Source organism: Lissotriton vulgaris, chromosome 1_2 (assembly GCF_964263255.1).
Source record: "Lissotriton vulgaris chromosome 1_2, aLisVul1.2, whole genome shotgun sequence".
Classification (NCBI taxonomy): Eukaryota; Metazoa; Chordata; class Amphibia; order Caudata; family Salamandridae; genus Lissotriton; species Lissotriton vulgaris.
The window spans coordinates 352,756,835-352,774,519 of NC_141686.1; the positions used below are offsets into that span (position 1 = coordinate 352,756,835).

At 49.2% G+C, this 17,685-nt stretch overlaps 1 protein-coding gene across 1 annotated transcript in view; it reads left to right on the forward strand.

Moving 5' to 3' along the window:
• Positions 1-8,929: 8,929 nt before the first annotated feature.
• LOC147736789 (uncharacterized) overlaps positions 8,930-17,685 on the forward strand; it is a 41,400-nt gene continuing 32,644 nt past the window's right edge. The window contains exon 1 of the mRNA XM_086953482.1: positions 8,930-8,997. The gene's annotated coding sequence lies outside the window, so the exon portion shown is untranslated. The remainder of the gene's footprint in view (positions 8,998-17,685) is intronic.

Sequence of the window (17,685 nt, forward strand, 5' to 3'; positions counted from 1 at the left end):
ATCGCAGAAGAAAGGAAACTTGTTATTGATAACATTCAATTTACATTGTGTCATTTTTATTGAAACGTATTCATTTTAATATGGAAAACATTTCAAAGTGTCGTTTTAATTCTGTTTATTTATTCGAGTGCTTGTGAAAACACGATATTTTTTGTTTTTCCGTCCGTCTGGTGCGTACACAAATAAATCAGAAGGTTTTCCGACGCGTGAGCTGGCCACATACAGTTGTCCATGTGAGAAACACGGATTCTCCAAATCTAGTCCACACACTTGCAGCGATTGTCCTTGTGCTTTGATGATGGTCATTGCAAAAGCGAGTCGCACCAGAAACTGTAAACGTTTGAATTCAAATGGCATATCTGTTGGGATCATTGGAATACGTGGCAACAGTATATCTTCGCCCTTGAATTTCCCATTCAAAATTGTAGCTTCGATGACATTGTTAATTTATTTTATTTATTTTTTATGCCAGAAACCTTCGTAGGAGTGTACTCAACAACTTCCCAAAGTTTCATGGCGATCGGATGAATGGTGTAGTAATGCATAAAGGACAAACAGACAGACATGCATTCGTTTTTTTAGATATAGATATGCCTGTTGAGTTTGTGTGTGTTTTATCATCGGTAGATAAGTGAGTGAATGTAAGAATGAGTCGTCCCAGGCTGATGGGGTGGGTCTGAGAATGAGGACCTCCGTGTTGTCTGATTTCAGCTTCAGTCTTCTGTCCTACATCCAGTCGCCGACGGCATTCATTCCTCTGTGGAGGTTGGCTTTGGCGGTGTGGGGGTCTTCGGTGAGGGATATGATCAGCTGGGTGTCGTCGGCGTAGCAGATGATGTTGAGGTGATGTTGTCGTGCGACGTGGGCGAGCGGTGCCATGTAGATATTGAACAGCGTCGGGCTGAGGGAGGATCCCTGTGGGACGCCGCAGATGATCTTGGTGGTTTTTGAGCGGAAGGGTGGGAAGCGGACGCTCTGAGTTCTGCCGGAGAGGAAGGATGTGATCCAGGGCCTTCTCTTGGATTCCGGCGTCCTGGAGGCGTGCTGATAGGGTGCGGTGGCAGGCCGTGTCGAAGGCTGCTGATAGGTCCAGGAGGATGAGGGCGGCTGTTTCTCCTTTGTCCATCAGGATCCTGATGTTGTCGGTGGCGGCGATGAGGGCGGTCTCGGTGCTGTGGTTGCTGCGGAAGTCGGATTGGGAAGGGTCCAGGATGTTGTTGTCTTCGAGGTAAAGGGTTAGCTGTTTGTTGACAATCTTCTCTGTTACTTTTGCTAGGAACGGGAGCAGGGAGATGGGCCGGAAGTTCTTGAGGTCCTTGGGGTCCGCCTTGGGTTTCTTCAGTAGGGCGTTGATCTCGGCGTGCTTCCAGCTTTCTGGGAAGGTTGCTGTCTCGAAGGAGATGTTGATTGTTTTCCGGAGGTGGGGCGCGATGGTTGTGCTGGCTTTGTTGAAAACGTGATGAGGGCAGAGGTCGGATGGGGATCCGGAGTGGATGGAGTCCATGGTTTTGATGGTGTCTTCGTCGCTGACGTTGGACCAGGCGGTCAGGCGACTGGTGCGGGTGGAGGTCGCAGGGGTGTTGGTCTCGGTGGTGGGTGCGGGGGTGTCGGGGTTAAAGCTGTCGTGGATGTCGGTGATCTTGCGGTGAAAGAAGGTGGCCAGGGAGTCGCACAGATCTTGTGATGGTGGGATGTCGTTGGTGTTGGAGCTGGGGTTGGAGAGTTCTTTCACAATGCTGAAGAGCTCTTTGGTGTTGTGTGCGTGTGTAGGAAGGTGGCTACCTGACTATGGTTACCCCAGATTGTTTGCCTTGTGTTTAGCTGGTTTTCGACTTAGTTGGCCTGGTTCCCTGCTAATCAGGGCCCCAGGCTGTCTGCTCTCTCTGTAAAATGGATTCCATGTACCCTAGGTGCAGAACTAGATTGGCTTGGGTCACCTATCAGCCCCTGTACAGAGCACTATAGGTGCGCAGGGCATAGGTGCCACCAAGGCCTACCATGGGCTGCAGCATATCTTTTGCTCCCCCCTGGCTGGTTCTTAAATTGACACCACTGGCTGATCACTCAGCTGGGGCAAGGTGGTGTAATCACCCCTTGCTTAGATATAGTATGCCTATATCTAAACCTATCTGGACACATATAAACCTGTGAGTCACTCCTATGGAAGGCCTTATCAATCCTGGAGGCAGAGTGCGTGGTTTAATGTGAGATGGAGCTCTGGCATGAGCTGAGCCTGTCTGCAGCTGTCGGGAACAACTTCCTAAGCTGATCCGGGATAATGCCATACCATATACTATTAAGTACCTTATAATCCTCGCGGTTATATAGCAACTTTGGTTTGACTTTATCAAAACATGTCGTGTAAGGTGTCATACGAATTGGAATACTACCCCCTCGCCAGTCCTGGCGACGGGGGTAGCATTCCACCCCTCTAGAGGGAGAAGACATGTTACTTTGCTGAAACGCGGTTGGATTAAAATGAGCCTCAGATCCACAAAATGGATGCCTCTGCCACAGACACGGGTCTGGCCTCCTGCTGCTGACCGAAACTCAGCAAATGGTGGCCTGGACAAAGGGTTTCCTGTCGCAGGGCGGTGTCAAACCACCCCAGACAGGAGATAGTGGATTGTAGCAGGGAGGTTTCAAAGAAACCAGACACTGCCTGGGGAGCACAAGGCTGCCCCTTGCATAATCCGGCCAAACCGGTTCTGGGGCATCCCAGCCCCAGTCCCAGCGCAACCTGGATCAAAGGAAAGGGGTGTATCCACCCCCTTCCTGGGTCCCACCCATAGGAGGGGACCTAGCAGGATGTCCAGCCCACCAGATTCGAATAAGAGTGGGAGCAGTGCCAATGCAACTCAGATAATCCTGAAGAAACATAAGAAACGAACTCTGGACCCTTCGACCTACTACTCGACGTATAAGACTGAAGAATCTCCCTTGTGGTCAAGGAGTGACCACCCTGTGCAAACAGGCACCATCCAGCACCTCGACCCTTGCTTTGTTGCAGTTCCTGCCGGAACTCGAGCAACAGAGATCAACGAGATCAAGCTTGCCTGCCTTCCTCCAGCCCGATCCACAGTCCCTGCAGAGCAGAGACCCGTGGAGGCGACCGGAAGCGTGGGGCACGCCATCTTGAAAAGGCCACGAGACGCTGACCGTGCAGCCCACGAGTGACCCTCGAAGCTGTACACCGGGGTTTGAGAAGCCCCAGCCCCGAGCTACACTTGCACCAAAGCTACCCCCTCCACACTCGACGAGTGCTGCGTGGGGCCCTTCTGCTTGTGTTGGCTCGACGCGTTGGCCCGGTCACTTGCCAGCTGGCTTGTGGCCCCTGTGCCGACGAAAACCCAAAATCGACTTGCTTTTCTGGTTGCTCCAGATCTGCACCAGCTCCTGTGAAAAGGAGCCCCCACTCTGACCCTCCTGGTCTGAGTGAGAAGCAATCTCCCGGTTCCGCGTGGATTGCTTTTGCCAAGTGCTGTTTGCTGCAATCTTGAAGCCCACGGTGCTGATGGTGAGAGCCTACGTGGGGCAGATCGTGACCTGCTCCTGGACGTCGCAGATGCCCCAGAGCCCACGTGACAGTGGAGAGAAGTCTCTCGACAACTATCTGATAGCGCCCGACATTGCCTGGTTCCGTCCTGGTTCCACCCTGGTCACTGCTGAGTGACCCAGACTCTGTCCCCTCTGCTTTCAGATTCATCTCGACTTTGATCCACCCTTGGATCACACCGGACACTTCTGCTTCCCATCGCCTGCAGCATCTTCAGCTCCAAGCACCAAGAGCCTGCATGTCAAAACCCGACGCCACTTCGACCCTGTGCACCCACTTCCTGTGGGTGAGGTAACATTGCAACGCCGGTGTGCCCACGTTGGTACACACCTCTAGAGTCTGTGTCTTAAGTGTTGTTCCTCTAGGTTCAGCGGAAGTGCCCTTAAACTAACTTTGTGTAACTTTTAAGCACCATTGACATTGCATTGGTGCAAGCCGCACTTTTACGTGCTGCACCCGAATCCCGCTGGCTTTTCCCGACTTCAGCATTGCTAGTCCTGACTGCTCCCAGTGATTCCCTAGGCTCTAGGCCTAACCACTGTTCGATTGGTATCTCTTATACCACTTTTTTAATATATGGTTTGAGTGGCCACCCGCCCTCATTCATAATTGTGCAACTTTATATGTTATACTGTGATTTTGGTTTAACGCTTGTGCCCCTTTGCTCATAAAGAGTACTGGGGATTAATTTAGAAATAAACACATATATTTTTATAATATATACTTGTGTGGTGTCCTTTCATTTGGTATTACAGGATTGTATGTGGTAAAACAGCTCGCTTAACACGACCTCTTAAGTTAAGCCTTTAAGGCTGCTTAGTCCATGCTACCCCTAGGATAGCTTGTCTAACAAGGTTGACTTACAACCAGACACCATAAGGGATTTTTTGGACTGATACAAGGTGGTTCCAGAATTGGAAACATCACATATCAGGCCAACTTCTCACAGCGTTGGTTTCTAGGCGGTCCATGAAGGCGGTCTTCTTGGTGGTCCTGATGAGTTGGTGGTGTCTGCGGGTGGTGTTCTTGTGGGCTGTGTGGCTGTCTGGTGAACGGTCGCAGAGCCATTTCTTTTCCAGCTTTCGACAGGTGTGCTTGGAGGTTCGGAGGTCTTCAGTGAACCAGGCAGCTTTCTTGTTGGTGTGGTTGGTTGTGGAAATCTTGAGAGGGGCAAGGGTGTTGACGCAGTCGTTGATCCACTGTTTGAGGTTGGTCACGGCGGTGTCGGGGTCAGTGGGGTCGGCGGGTGGTCTCAGGGTGAGGGTGGTAGTCAGTTGGCCCTTGGTGACCTTGCCCCAGCAGCGGCGTGGCAGCTGTTGGGTGCGGTGGTGTGTGGTGGGCTTCCTGAAGGTGAAATGGATGCATCTGTGGTCGGTCCAGTGGGGTTCGGTGGTGTGGTTGAAGGAGACGTGGGGGCTTGCGGAGAAGATGGGGTCCAGCGTGTGTCCGGCGGCCTGGGTGGGTGTCAACCAAAATTAGGCGTTTGCTTAATTATGTACCATCCTAAGACGCCTACTTCTTTTTTGCATTAAAACACATAACTTTGTAATGTTAGTAGCCCACTTCTGAACAGTACAAAAAGTCACTATCAATCAGGTAATATGACAATCCTATTTACAATAACAACCATACATTATTGTACTGATGAAATAAACTACTGTCAATACATTATAAGGATATGACAGGCCATTGGCGAAGTCACTGATCAAAATAAAGAGAACACAGCAATTCTGCCATTTCCCCGAGGCTTCATCTTATTATGATATGGTTGTGGGCTCTCGTTCACCGGGACCAAAATTGATGTACTTTGCATGAAGATCCATTACTGTAGGATCACTTTAAAAATGGTGGAAACCACTTAAACTGTGAAAAGCAAATGGAAAACTATACAGGAATGCAACCAAAAAAAGACTCTGCTGTCATTATAAATCAGGCATAGGTGAAAACACTCATGATACCCTTTCTTAAGATGGGGGTAACTGACTACGCCGCTTATGGCAAGCTAATCCATTTTCCTAAACTACTGTGTTTCACGGGCTGCAGGAACTTGCTTGTGCATGCTGTGTCAGAAGCTTCAGAGTGTCCTGTAACCTCTCCTTATGTCAAGAGTTGCAGATAGTTCATTTCTATACCTGTGCCATAGGCTGCATGATTCACATGGCTTGGCCTCTTCTCCCTGCATTCAAAGGCTGTAGGGAACTTGGACATGTCCACTCTTCAGTCAAGCGATGCAGTTCAGTTACTCATCTAGAAAGTGTCCACTTCCTCACAATGCTCATGTCCTTTCATACTAGGCCTCATCCTCGACTTCACCTACCAGGCTTCCCCTTCTTATCACCCTTCTACTGGGGTCTACTCAGTGGCGCCTCCAGGCCTTGCCCCTGCCGTACATTCATGAAAATAGTGGATATCTAGACTATTGTCTTCTCAATGACCCCATTCCTCCCTCCTTTCGCAACTCCACGACTAGGCCGAACATCCCCGGACTTGCATGGACCGGTAGCAAGCACTCCCCTTCTGCCCGGTTGCTTACCGCCTCCACGGCGTGCTGCAGTATAGGTGTGATCTTGAAGAACATCCTGGAGTGCTGCAGCCGCTGCCAGGAGTTCCTGCTCAGCTCTTCCAGCCGCCACTGCCGCTCCAGGGTCAAGCCGGGCCGGGGGTTAGCTCTGCTAAACAGCCTGTGGGGTTCCCGGACACCGTGGCACTGACAGGAGAGGCAGAGCACCGAGCTGGTGCTACCACCGGCGACCGCTCGGAGGCACCCGAATCACAAACCACCAGCTGACAACTACTGGGAATGACTTCAGCAGGTGGGCGTCCTTATGCTTTCAGATCGCACGGGTAAGGAAGAAGGACAGTCAAAACAAATCAGAGGGTCCGCCACACCTGAAACTGGTTGTGCTCCTTTCATTGTATTGTACGAGTAGCATTCCCGTTCTAAAATGGAGAGCACGTGCACGCTAAAAGCAGTTTACCCCATTACAATGCGTCCCCGTCGATGAACAATGACGTACCCATGGCTACCTCCCACATCCGTGTACCGGGGGCGGTGAGCCAGCTGGAGCGTCTTCGGATCAGCAGAGGCTGCTACAGGCAAGGGGTGCGCAGACTTTTCTGTTTTCCAGCTTTCTTATCTTTATGGGGCCAAACACATGGCCCCATAAAGATAAGAAAGCTTTTACTTCAGCCGGAAAGCGGATGAGCCCGTCCAAGTGGGCCGTCTGAAAAACAGAAAAGTCTATGTAAGAAAGTGCTCTTTCCCAATGGCTGGCCACCGTTTAGCATAAACGGTGACGCCAGCCAATGGGAAAGAGAGTCGGGGCTTAAAGCCTGATACTCAAAGCCCCTCTAATTCATTAGATCTCGCCAGCGAGACTGCGCAGCCTACGCAGGCTCGACCTAAAAAGGTATGAAAATGTACTTTAGTGCAGGAATGTGGTGAGATGCACTACAATGTGTTACACTAACCCCTGATGCGTGGCACTTGGCACGGCTGATACTTGAAAATGCCTCCTCCCAGGTGGAACATCATGAAAACTCTTGCACCTAAATTCAAAACGAAAGTGAAAAACAGACTCAACAAAGAACAGCTTTCACCTAGTCTAAATACAGAAAGGCAGACTATCTTATCCCTTGAAGATAAGTGGAAGAAGCCATCAGCACCAACTCCCTATAACGTACAACAGCCTAGGAAAAGAAAAACCAGTAACAATAAATACAGAAGCTGTTTCCCTCAAGATTAAATAAAAGCACCTAAAAGTGATTGAATTCGGCAAACTCCTCCTTTACTCAAGCATGTCGCTAAATTGCGGATTTGTAAAGTGTAACTTATCGCCCCTAAGGGTATCCAGGCGCTGGGGCCATTGGGGAGATTAAGTGAGCTGTTGCCCAGAGTCACATGATGCTGAGCTGCGGCGAATGCTGGGGCTCGAGCAGTGAGCCCTGTGCGCCGGAGTCAGCTGCTCTGGCCGCTGCGCCACACCTCTCCCCGGAGCCCTATGCGCCAAAGTCAGCTGCTCTGGGCGCTGCGCCACACCTATCCCTGGAGCCCTGTGCTTCAGAGTCAGCTGCTCTGGCCGCTCCACCACACCTGTCCCCAGAGCCCTGTGCTCCGGAGTCAGCTGCTCCGGCCGCTGCACCACACCAGTCCCCGGAGCCCTGTGCTCCGGAGTCAGCTGCTCTGGCCGCTGCACCACACCTATCCCTGGAGCCCTGTGCTCTGGAGTCAGCTGCTCTGGCCTCTGTGCCACACCTGTCCCCGGAGCCCTGTGCGCTGAAGTCAGCTGCTCTGGCCGCTGCGCCACACCTATCCCTGGAGCCCTGTGCTCTGGAGTCAGCTGCTATGGCCGCTGAGCCACACCTGTCTCCGGAGCCCTGTGCTCCGGAGTCAGCTGCTCTGGACGCTGCGCCACACCTGTCCCCGGAGCCCTGTGCGCCAAAGTCAGCTGCTCTGGCCGCTGCGCCACACCTATCCCAGGAGCCCTGTGCTCTGGAGTCAGCTGCTCTGGCCGCTGTGCCACACCTGTCTCCGGAGCCCTGTGCGCTGAAGTCAGCTGCTCTGGCCGCTGCGCCACACCTATCCCTGGAGCCCTGTGCTCTGGAGTCAGCTGCTCTGGCCGCTGCGCCACACCTGTCTCCGGAGCCCTGTGCTCCGGAGTCAGCTGCTCTGTCCGCTTCGCCACACCTGTCCCCGGAGCCCTGTGCGCCGAAGTCAGCTGCTCTGGCCGCTGCACCATACCTATCCCTGGAGCCCTGTGCTCTGGAGTCAGCTGCTCTGGCCTCTGCGCCACACCTGATACTCAATACTATGGCTGACTTGGAAACTGACAGGTTTATTAAGTGGGATGTAAAGTTGGATCCTTTCTTACAACTGTGGCTGTCACTCCTCATATTTACATTTATAAATGAACTGTCACTCTTTAGTTTCTCTTTCATATTTACATTTATAAATGAACTGATGCTCTTTAGTTTCTCTTTCATATTTACATTTATAAATGAACTGACGCTCTTTAGTTTCTCTTTCATATTTACATTTATAAATGAACTGACGCTCTTTAGTTTCTCTTTCATATTTACATTTATAAATGAACTGACGCTCTTTGGTTTCTCTTGCTCTTTTTCTTGTCTAGGGTGAAAAGTTTAAACATTTAATTCAAAGATACATTTATAAACCTCTGCTTTGGGGTCAGTGGAGGCTGGGCCTGGCAGGACTCACTGCTGCTGCTGACTCTGCCACCGCTGACCCGGAGACTATTCACCCTCACAGGAAGAGGAGAGCTTCGCAGCCTCCGCTGCTTGTGCTGTCGCTGCCGCCGCTGACCCGGACTTTATTACCTACAAAGGCCAGGGAGAGGCTCGGTCTGCTGCTGGCGCTGACCCTGACCCGGAAGTGATTTGATACAATTGAGTGAGAAGGAAGCATCGAGGGAGGACAGAGGGTGAGTCTGAGAAGGACCCAGAGAGGGGAGAGGGGAGGGGGGAGGATGGAGTAGGAGGGGCTGGGGCAAAGGAGGGAGAGGTGGAAGGGGGAAGGGAAGGAGGCCCTGGGGCAGAGGATGGGGGAGGAGTGGGGGCTGAGGAGGGGGGTCAGAGGAGGAGGGGGGCCCGGGGGCAGAGGGGGGAGGGGCGACTGGGGCATGGGAGGGGGGCTGGGGCAGAGGAGGGGGGGGGCCTAGGGCAGAGGATGGGGGTGGAGGGGGGGGCAAAAGAGGAGGAGTGGGAGGGGGGACTGGGGCAGAGGGGTGGGCTGGGTTAGAGGAGGGGGAGGGGGCCTGGGGTAGAGGAGGGGGGCCTGGGGCAGAGGAGGGGGGCCTGGGGCAGAGGAGGGGGGTCAGAAGAGGAGGAGGGGGGTAAGGAGGTAGGGGGGTGATCTTGATATTGTGCTCTCTGATGTAAGACCTTTTAAGGCAGAAGAAGTCTGTCCTGAATGTGAGTCTTTAGTTCATAATCGGAGGCCTCCTCCCCTCTCGTGGCCTCCCCCCCCCCTTTGGTGGCTTCCTCCCCTCTGGTGGCCTCCTCCCCTCTGGTGGCCTCCCCCCCCTCTTGTGGCCTCCCCCCCCCTCTTGTGGCCTCCCCCCCTCTTGTGGCCTCCCCCCCCTCTTGTGGACTCCCCCACCCTCTTGTGGACTCCCCCCCTTCTTGTGGCCTCCCCCCCCTTCTTGTGGCCTCCCCCCCCTTCTTGTGGCCTCCCCCCCCTTCTTGTGGCCTCCCCCCCCTTCTTGTGGCCTCCCCCCCCTTCTTGTGGCCTCCCCCCCCCTCTTGTGGCCTCCTCCCCTCTTGTGGCCTCCCCCCCCTCTTGTGGCCTCCCTCCCCTCTCGTGGCCTCCCCCCCCCTCTCGTGGCCTCCCCCCCCCTCTCGTGGCCTCCCCCCCCTCTCGTGGCCCCCCCTCTCATGGCCCCCCCCTCTCATGGCCCCCCCCCCCCTCTCATGCCCCCCCCCCTCTCGTGGCCTCCTCCCCTCTCGTGGCCTCCTCCCCTCTTGTGGCCTCCACATGGTTCTTGCTCAGATCGCAGCATCTTTTTGTTCTAATTTCGAACTTCTTTTCAGCCGGTGCGAGGCTGTGGAGACTGCACTGTTCATTGGAAATCATGAAGACATGAAGTAGAGGTGGAAGGGAGAGACAGAAATGATGTAGAAGGATATGTGAGGTGGAGAGAGGAAAAGTATACAGAAAAATGTGAGGTACCCGGATGGAAAGATGAAGAGTGGTAGATAGAGGAAGATGTGAAAGAGAGGTAGAGAAATAGGTAAAGTTTAGAGTGAGGTAGGGAGAAGGTAATGTAGAGAGGCAGAAGAGGACAGTATTCCAAGGGGGAGGTGAAGAGAGAGAGACAAAAGCAGCAAGAAGTGGACGATGCACGATAGAGAGAGCAAAATGAAAAGAGGTAGAGCCCAACATTTCAGGTAACAAGAGCGGAGAGGGGTGAAGTGTAGAAAGAGGAATTTGAAAACATATATGAACTAGAGAAAGAGAGGTGATGTTAATATGGGGATATCGAGTTGTGGGAAAATTAAAGAGGAAGAGACATTTAGGTAGAGCGATCCGTACAGATAAAGTTTGAGAGAGATAGTTGAGGTGGAGGGGGTGAGGTGAAGTGGAGAAGGAGGTCCAGAGAGAGAAATATGTGTTTGCATGAAAGAGCGAGCAAGGGACAGAGAGGGTTGAGGATGGGCAGAGAGAACTTTACATATTTAAAGAGAGAAAAGTTCATGGTCGAGGTAGAGGGATAGAGGTAGCCAGAAGTAGTAGTAGTAGTAAATATTTAGAGAGGTGGAGGAAAGGGAACAGAGGTAGAGGGTGAGAAAGAGAGGTGGCGAGAGTAGTCCGTGAACTAAGAATTATGTAAATGTTAAAATGTATGTAGTGAGCGAGGGTGGTGTGGCAGAGAGAGAGAGGAGATAGAGGAGAATGGGGAGGCATGGAAAGGGCAGGGAGAGAAGTAGAGGTAAGGTAGTAGACATGAAGAGAGGATGGAGGTGAGGTAAAGCTAGAGATGAGTTTGTGTGAGAGGTGAAATGGAATCAAGGGAGAAACAAGGATGTAATTGAGAAACAAGATAAGTGCGGTACAGAAATAGGGATGAGGTAGAGAGTTGAGTAAGAGAGCGGGAATCGAGAGCGATTAGATCTAGATGTAAGTACAGAGACTGAAAGAGAGACAAGGGCATGAGAGAGAGGTATAGAAAGAGAGCGAGGCAAGGGCATGAGACAGAGGTAGAGAAAGAAGAAGCTGAGTGAGGTATATTGGATGAGAGTTGAGGTAGAGCAGGCTGAGTTAAACAGATCAGGGATTGATAGAGGAACATAGAGAAGTAGAGAGAGGCTAAGAGAGAAGGTGAGGTTAATCTAGAGATGATTTAGTGTGAGAGGTGAAATGGAATCAAGGGAGAAAAAGGGATGCAATAGAGAAACAAAATAAGTGCGGAACAGAGATAGGGATAAGGGAGAGAGTTGAGTTAGAGAGCAGGAATTGAGAGCAATTAGATATAGATGTAGGTACAGAGACTGAAAGAGAGACAAGGGCATGAGAGAGAGGTATAGAAAGGTGGAGCAGAGTGAGGTATATTTGATGAGAGGTGAGGTAGACGAAGCTGAGGAAAAGAGATCAGAGATAAAAGAGAGGGTGGGGGTATACATAGAGAAGTAGAGATAGGTTAAGCGGGATGGTGATGTCAAATAAGGAGAGAGGGATGAAACACTCTCATTTCACTATAATTGCCAGCAGCTGCCGGAGAATGTGAGGGTTAAGGCTGAGCAGACCAAGCATGCACAAGACAATGTGAGGTTTAAGGCTGGTCATGCCAAGCATGCACAAGAGTGTGAGGGTTAAGGCTGGGCAAAACAAGCATGCATAAGAGAATGTGAGGGTTGAGGATGGGCAGACCATGCATGCACAAGATTGTGAGGGTTAAGGCTGGGCAGACCAAGCATGCACAAGAGCATGTGCGGGTTCAGTCTGGGCAGACCACGCATGCACAAGAGAATGTGAGGGTTGAGGCTGGGCACACCAAGCATGCACAAAAGGTTGATGAGAGTGTTGAGGCTGGGCAGATCATGCATGCACAAGAGAATGTGAGGGTTAAGGCTGGGAAGACCAAGCTTGCACAAGAGAATGTGAGGTTTGAGGCTGGGCACACTAAGCATGCACAAGAGAATGTGAGGTTTGAGGCTGGGCACACTAAGCATGCACAAGAGAATGTGAGGGTTGAGGCGGGGCACACCAGCATACACAAGAGAATGTTAGGGTTGAGGCTGGGCAGACCAAGCGTGCCCAAGAGAATGTGAGGGTTGAGGCTGGGCAGACCACACATGCACAGTAAGGAGCAGATACATTATTTTTAGTGCAGCAGTTAGGTACAGCGCTGTTCTGTGCGAGGGAGATAAAGCAGTGCTGAGCCAGATTTATGAAATACAGCACGCTGCTGCACACTGCCCCGGCACAAGTACACAGCCATGCAAAACCTTTACACCATAGGGCAGAGGAGTGTGTGCTGTCTAGCATAGGATTAGTACTGGAAACACACCATTCCAGTATAAAATCCTATACATAGAGTAATCCTTCTACACTCCACAGGTTGTGGTGTTTGTGCTGTGAAGTGCAGGGCAGGTTGTTTTTGTGCTGTGAAGTGCAGCGCACATGCAATGTGTGGAGTGTTTGAAGAAGTGACAATGTTTCTCCGTGTTATCACCTACTTCAATTGCTTTTTTAACATAAAATTAACAGACCCTCAGTACTCTCACAATGCGATATTGAAGCCTTGTACATTTTTCCATATTTCCGCGCGTCGCTAATATATGAAGTATCGCGTGTCCATGGTAGTGATAGAAAGGAGGAATTTATTTCTTACAGAATGCTCCATCCACAGATCGCTTCCTCCTCAGATACTGACACCTTCCAACTCCCTCAACATCATTCCAGATGCAGTGTTGCCTCAGACTCTGTGTGAAGAGTGACCCGTGATTATTTGAGGTGTTACATGTGATTGTGCAGATCTGTGCCCACCCTGTGTGTAGGTCTCTGGGAGTAGGTGATGCTCGTGAATGGCTTGGACGAAGTCTAACCTTTCAATACAGAATGTATGGAAGTGATTTGTGTGTGCGAGACGGTGTGTATGTGCTTGTTTATGATTGGGCCTCTCGGGTGGATACATTTTATATATGAGTGTGTAAGCGACTGATCCGTCTGATTACTTATTTCCAGTGTGTGGGTCTTTGTGCCTGGGGGTTGAATTGTGTTTCACGTGTGTGTGTGCACGGCAGAGCACAATGCCTGTGTAATTGTGCAGCATTGAAGATGTGGTTAAGAGATATCTGGTTTGTTACATTAATCCATTTATAAATGAGGTGTGAGGCTGTACAAGTGAGATTTGGAGTTTGTGTCGCATCTGTGAGTATACAGTTGAATGGAGTTTTTAAAGAGCTGTTTCTTTGTGTGTGTGCTGCAAAAATGTTGCCAAAGACAAGCCTGTCCACATTCGCTGGGACCAGGAAACACGTAGTATACTCAATATTTCTCATAATCAGCAAAGGATCTATTGTCTTTAATGTACACAGATTTTAGTACCCCCCCCCCCCCATGCTTGCCTCGACTTTAGAAGTAAATGTTGTGTATGCCAGCCACACATATAGGGTAATCGGGCACTCAACAGCACTCACTGCGGACCAACAAACAATAAGACTCTTCTACATCCTCAGATTGAGGAGTCGTTAAAAGCGGCTTTACTAAACCCACCCTCCCTAGGCAAAGATATGGTGGAAATACTCAAAATATTAGAATCTCCTAAGCCGGATATCCTGTTCTTAACTGAAACCTGGTTGTCCGAGGAATCTACTCCACATCTCCAGAAGCCAAACCCGAAGATAACCAAAAGAGAACAAGCTCAGAGGAAGGAGTGAGATAGCAGCAATTATTCACCAGTGGATTCACACATCTCTGAAACAAATTGCTCGAACTGAAGGGGTAGATCTGTTTTCCTTTCTCAAGTTTGGAATTGATGACGACAACTCGGCCCCTAAAGATAATGAATTTGCTGAGTTAATGATGTTGAGTTTACACCAGCAAATGACATGCTCAGATCACATGAAATGAAGTCCCTAAGATCTGATCTGGGCATATAATTTGAATCGATCCAATATAATCATCCCATCTTGCATACGGTCCAATCAGTATTTGATCAGCGTTGTATTCCGGTAGATTTTTCTAACTTGATCCACAAGCAGCAAATGAAACCATACACACATGGCGATACATTAATACAGAACCAGTGTTATCAACACTCTCACAATCCCACCCCTGCCCCACTTACCATCAATTGAAGACGTTCTCTCCAAAGAAAAATAATCCACTCTGTGGCTCAGACAGGCTAGTTATAAACCGCATCAGACCGGTGCTCTGGTACAAGGTAGAGTTAAAGAAGGCGAAACCTGCATTGCTTCGAAACTGGCGGGAAAGGGATGATGAAGAGCGAAAAATCAAATTTAAAATTGAGCTTGCAGAATATAAAGGCAAAACCGCTCATGCAAAGTCCTCTGAATAGGCAAATAATAAAAATTATTTTTTATATCCTAAATGATTTGTCGCCCCCAGATGAAATGAGAACTTCCCTGACTCCTATCGGGGCATTCTGTGACAATCTACATACTTAACAAAAAAATTCTTCAAATATAGTATAAACAAATACAGCAGCAGTAATTCTGAAGTCAAATCAAATCAAAACAAGCTTTATTCGATTTTAAAATCATAAAAGCAGTCAATTAAAAACATCTCATCTCACTTCTAAAAATATAAGGGTAAACATAAATATGTACAAGTTCATAAAACAGTTCATTTACTGTCTCTATTTCTAGTTCGTCAACATAAAAATAACACATCCCATATATTTTCTGTCAAACCTCTAAACATTTAAAATGTTCCTTGCTCTCAGTATGCTTTTTAGGAAACCCACCATCGTTCCAATGCAATAATAGTTCTCCAACATCTGTAAATACAAAAGAGCTGGACGGCATTGTCTCCACCCCCCCTGTTTTAATAGAGGTATAATCCATCTATGTCGTTCATTTATGTACAGAATAGGATTACATGGATAGTTGTTTATGGAGAGATATTATTGCAGGGGCACGGGCATTATTCCCTTGACCAATTGTTCATGTCTGGGTGACTAATCAAACGATGCAAGGTCCCAACTCTAAAACATGTTAACACGTATCCATCGTATCCCCCTATACAACACAATAGATACGGATGGATGTTATACCTTATAGTAATTATTTGGTGCTGAACCACCATACATTTATTCGTTTCCAGAGCTAGCCTGTTCTCTTCCAGGAAAGTCATACAAGCTTTTTTTGAATTCCTTCCGATGTATGGAATTCATTGCTTCAAGTAGGGAAAAGTATTCCGGACGCCCAATATCCTGCATAAAGTTTTTTACGTATTTTAGCCAAGTAATCTTGCTGGCATGGTCTAATTTCATTGCGTCGGTCAGGATTTCCTTTTTTAGATCTGTGCTGGTGGAGGTCCAAATTCTATGCCAGAGCAGCACAGGTTGTACCTTCATTAAGTCTGAGATGAATGATACTCCTACCTCTCTTGAAGGACTGGGTTCTTTTGGACCCAGCGGTGCCAGGGCACAACACCTGAAACCTTCGTGGGTAACCTGTTCCGGCGTACAAGTCACAGAGACACGGGACACTTCCTTCGGCGTCAAAGAGTCAAGGTTTATTTACTGCAGGGAACACAGAAATCACAGGAAGTACATCGAGTGTAGTTCGGGGAGACTGCTTCAAATTGGTTTTGTGGATCGCTCCTTTTATACAGTTTTTACCCATAGGCTAACATTGAACACAAAGGTTTACAACTCGGTTCCCACATCTAGCTCCCAGAGGGGTCGCTTTGGTCGCTTTGAAACACATAAGGTCCGGAACATAAGTGCGGAAACATTTGGCGGTTCCCAACTGTAAAAACCCATCTTCCCACCATTAGCAAATTCCTATCAGCAATCAAGTAGATCGAAACAGGAACGAAGACAGGTGCAGAGGAAGACGGAGACAGTGGGGAGATCGGAAAGGGTGTCAAAGGGGAGGTGTCGGGAAGCACGAGATACAGGCATCAAAGGGACGTGCCTAATGAGATGCACGGCTGAGACAATAAGTCCGTGCGGCAAAATGAGCCTCGAGCGGCGCCACCTGCCTTACAGTAGCAACCCCCTCGTCATAAAGACACTTTCAAAGGACATGTGTCTTCCGCAAATATCTTGGGAGTCCCAGGGTCGCGAAGCGGACAGCGTCCGTTCGCTGGCTACTTGAGGGCAAGAGACAAAATGGATGCCGTATCTAAGATGGAACCCGTGGGTACAGATGAGAAACCCACGTAACAAACGAACGGTTTAAGTTAGCACAGCGAAACTGCGCACACTTGCTAAACTCGTCATTTGCGGTTCATAGATACCAGACTCGACCACATTCGTGCGAGTCGGAAAACACCACTTACAATTGTCACGGAACCTCACTCTGTGGCAGTTAAAAATGGGGTGCTGGTGAGAAATCTTAAGGCGTTTTCGACATGTTGGATTGGTGCACAATCGTGAAATCCCCATATACCTGTCCCAAAGGTTGCTATGCTCACGCATTTATCCTGGTAGATTATCAGGAGAATTTCGGGTGGCCTTTTGCCCAGTTTTTCATAAAATTAATTAAGGCCACAGTAGACTTCATAAACCAAAGGCTCCTATTCTTGATCACTTGAGCCCAAGACCCAGTATGGTTAAATAGGACACCATGATATGTAAAAGAGTTAAAAGGTTCCACCCTGCTCCCTGAACCTTGAAAGCTTCGACACTTTTGTTTCCCCCTCCCACAAGTCATTATAAAGCTTTTCTTTGCATTCATTTTCAAACCCAGGTTGTCCATAAAACTAGTATAAAAAGTAAGAGCCCTTTGTAAACCAATCTGGGTACGCGCCATAAGTAACGCATCATCAGTGTAGAGAAGGGAGACTATCGGACGCTTATTTACATATGGCGGGTCCCTAGCGTTTGACACCTACTCCTGTTCCAATGCTTTGGTATAGAGAGTGAACAGGAGTGGTGCCAAAACGCATCCTTGCCTCACTCCCCTCTCCACTTTGAACAGAGCGGTACACTCTCCCTTAAGTCCATAACGAACTTTAGCTGTGGCACCAGAGTATGTCTTAGAAACTGGTTTAGTATTGGGTCGACCTTGAGATCACTAAGAACGCCCCACAGTTCGCTGTGTATAATGCAGTCAAATGCGGCTGTAAGGTCGACGAATGCCAAATAAACTGTCCCTGATTTAGCCTGAGTGTACTTTCCAATTAGTTGATACCTAAACCAGATTTAAAACCATACTGTACATTACTTAAAATATTGTTTTTCTTCTGCCCGTGTTTGCAACCGATCTAAAACAATCCTTCCTGCTAACTTCATAAGGGACTCTAATAAGGATATCGGGCGTTAGCAGGCGCGATTTTCCCGATCCCCCTTCATAAAAATTTGGACAATGATCCATTCGCACCATGTATCTATAAATCCTTTTGCACAGCATGCTCGTAAAACCGGTGTTAATATTGGGGACCACAGCTGCGGAATTGACTTAAATAAATGAATTGG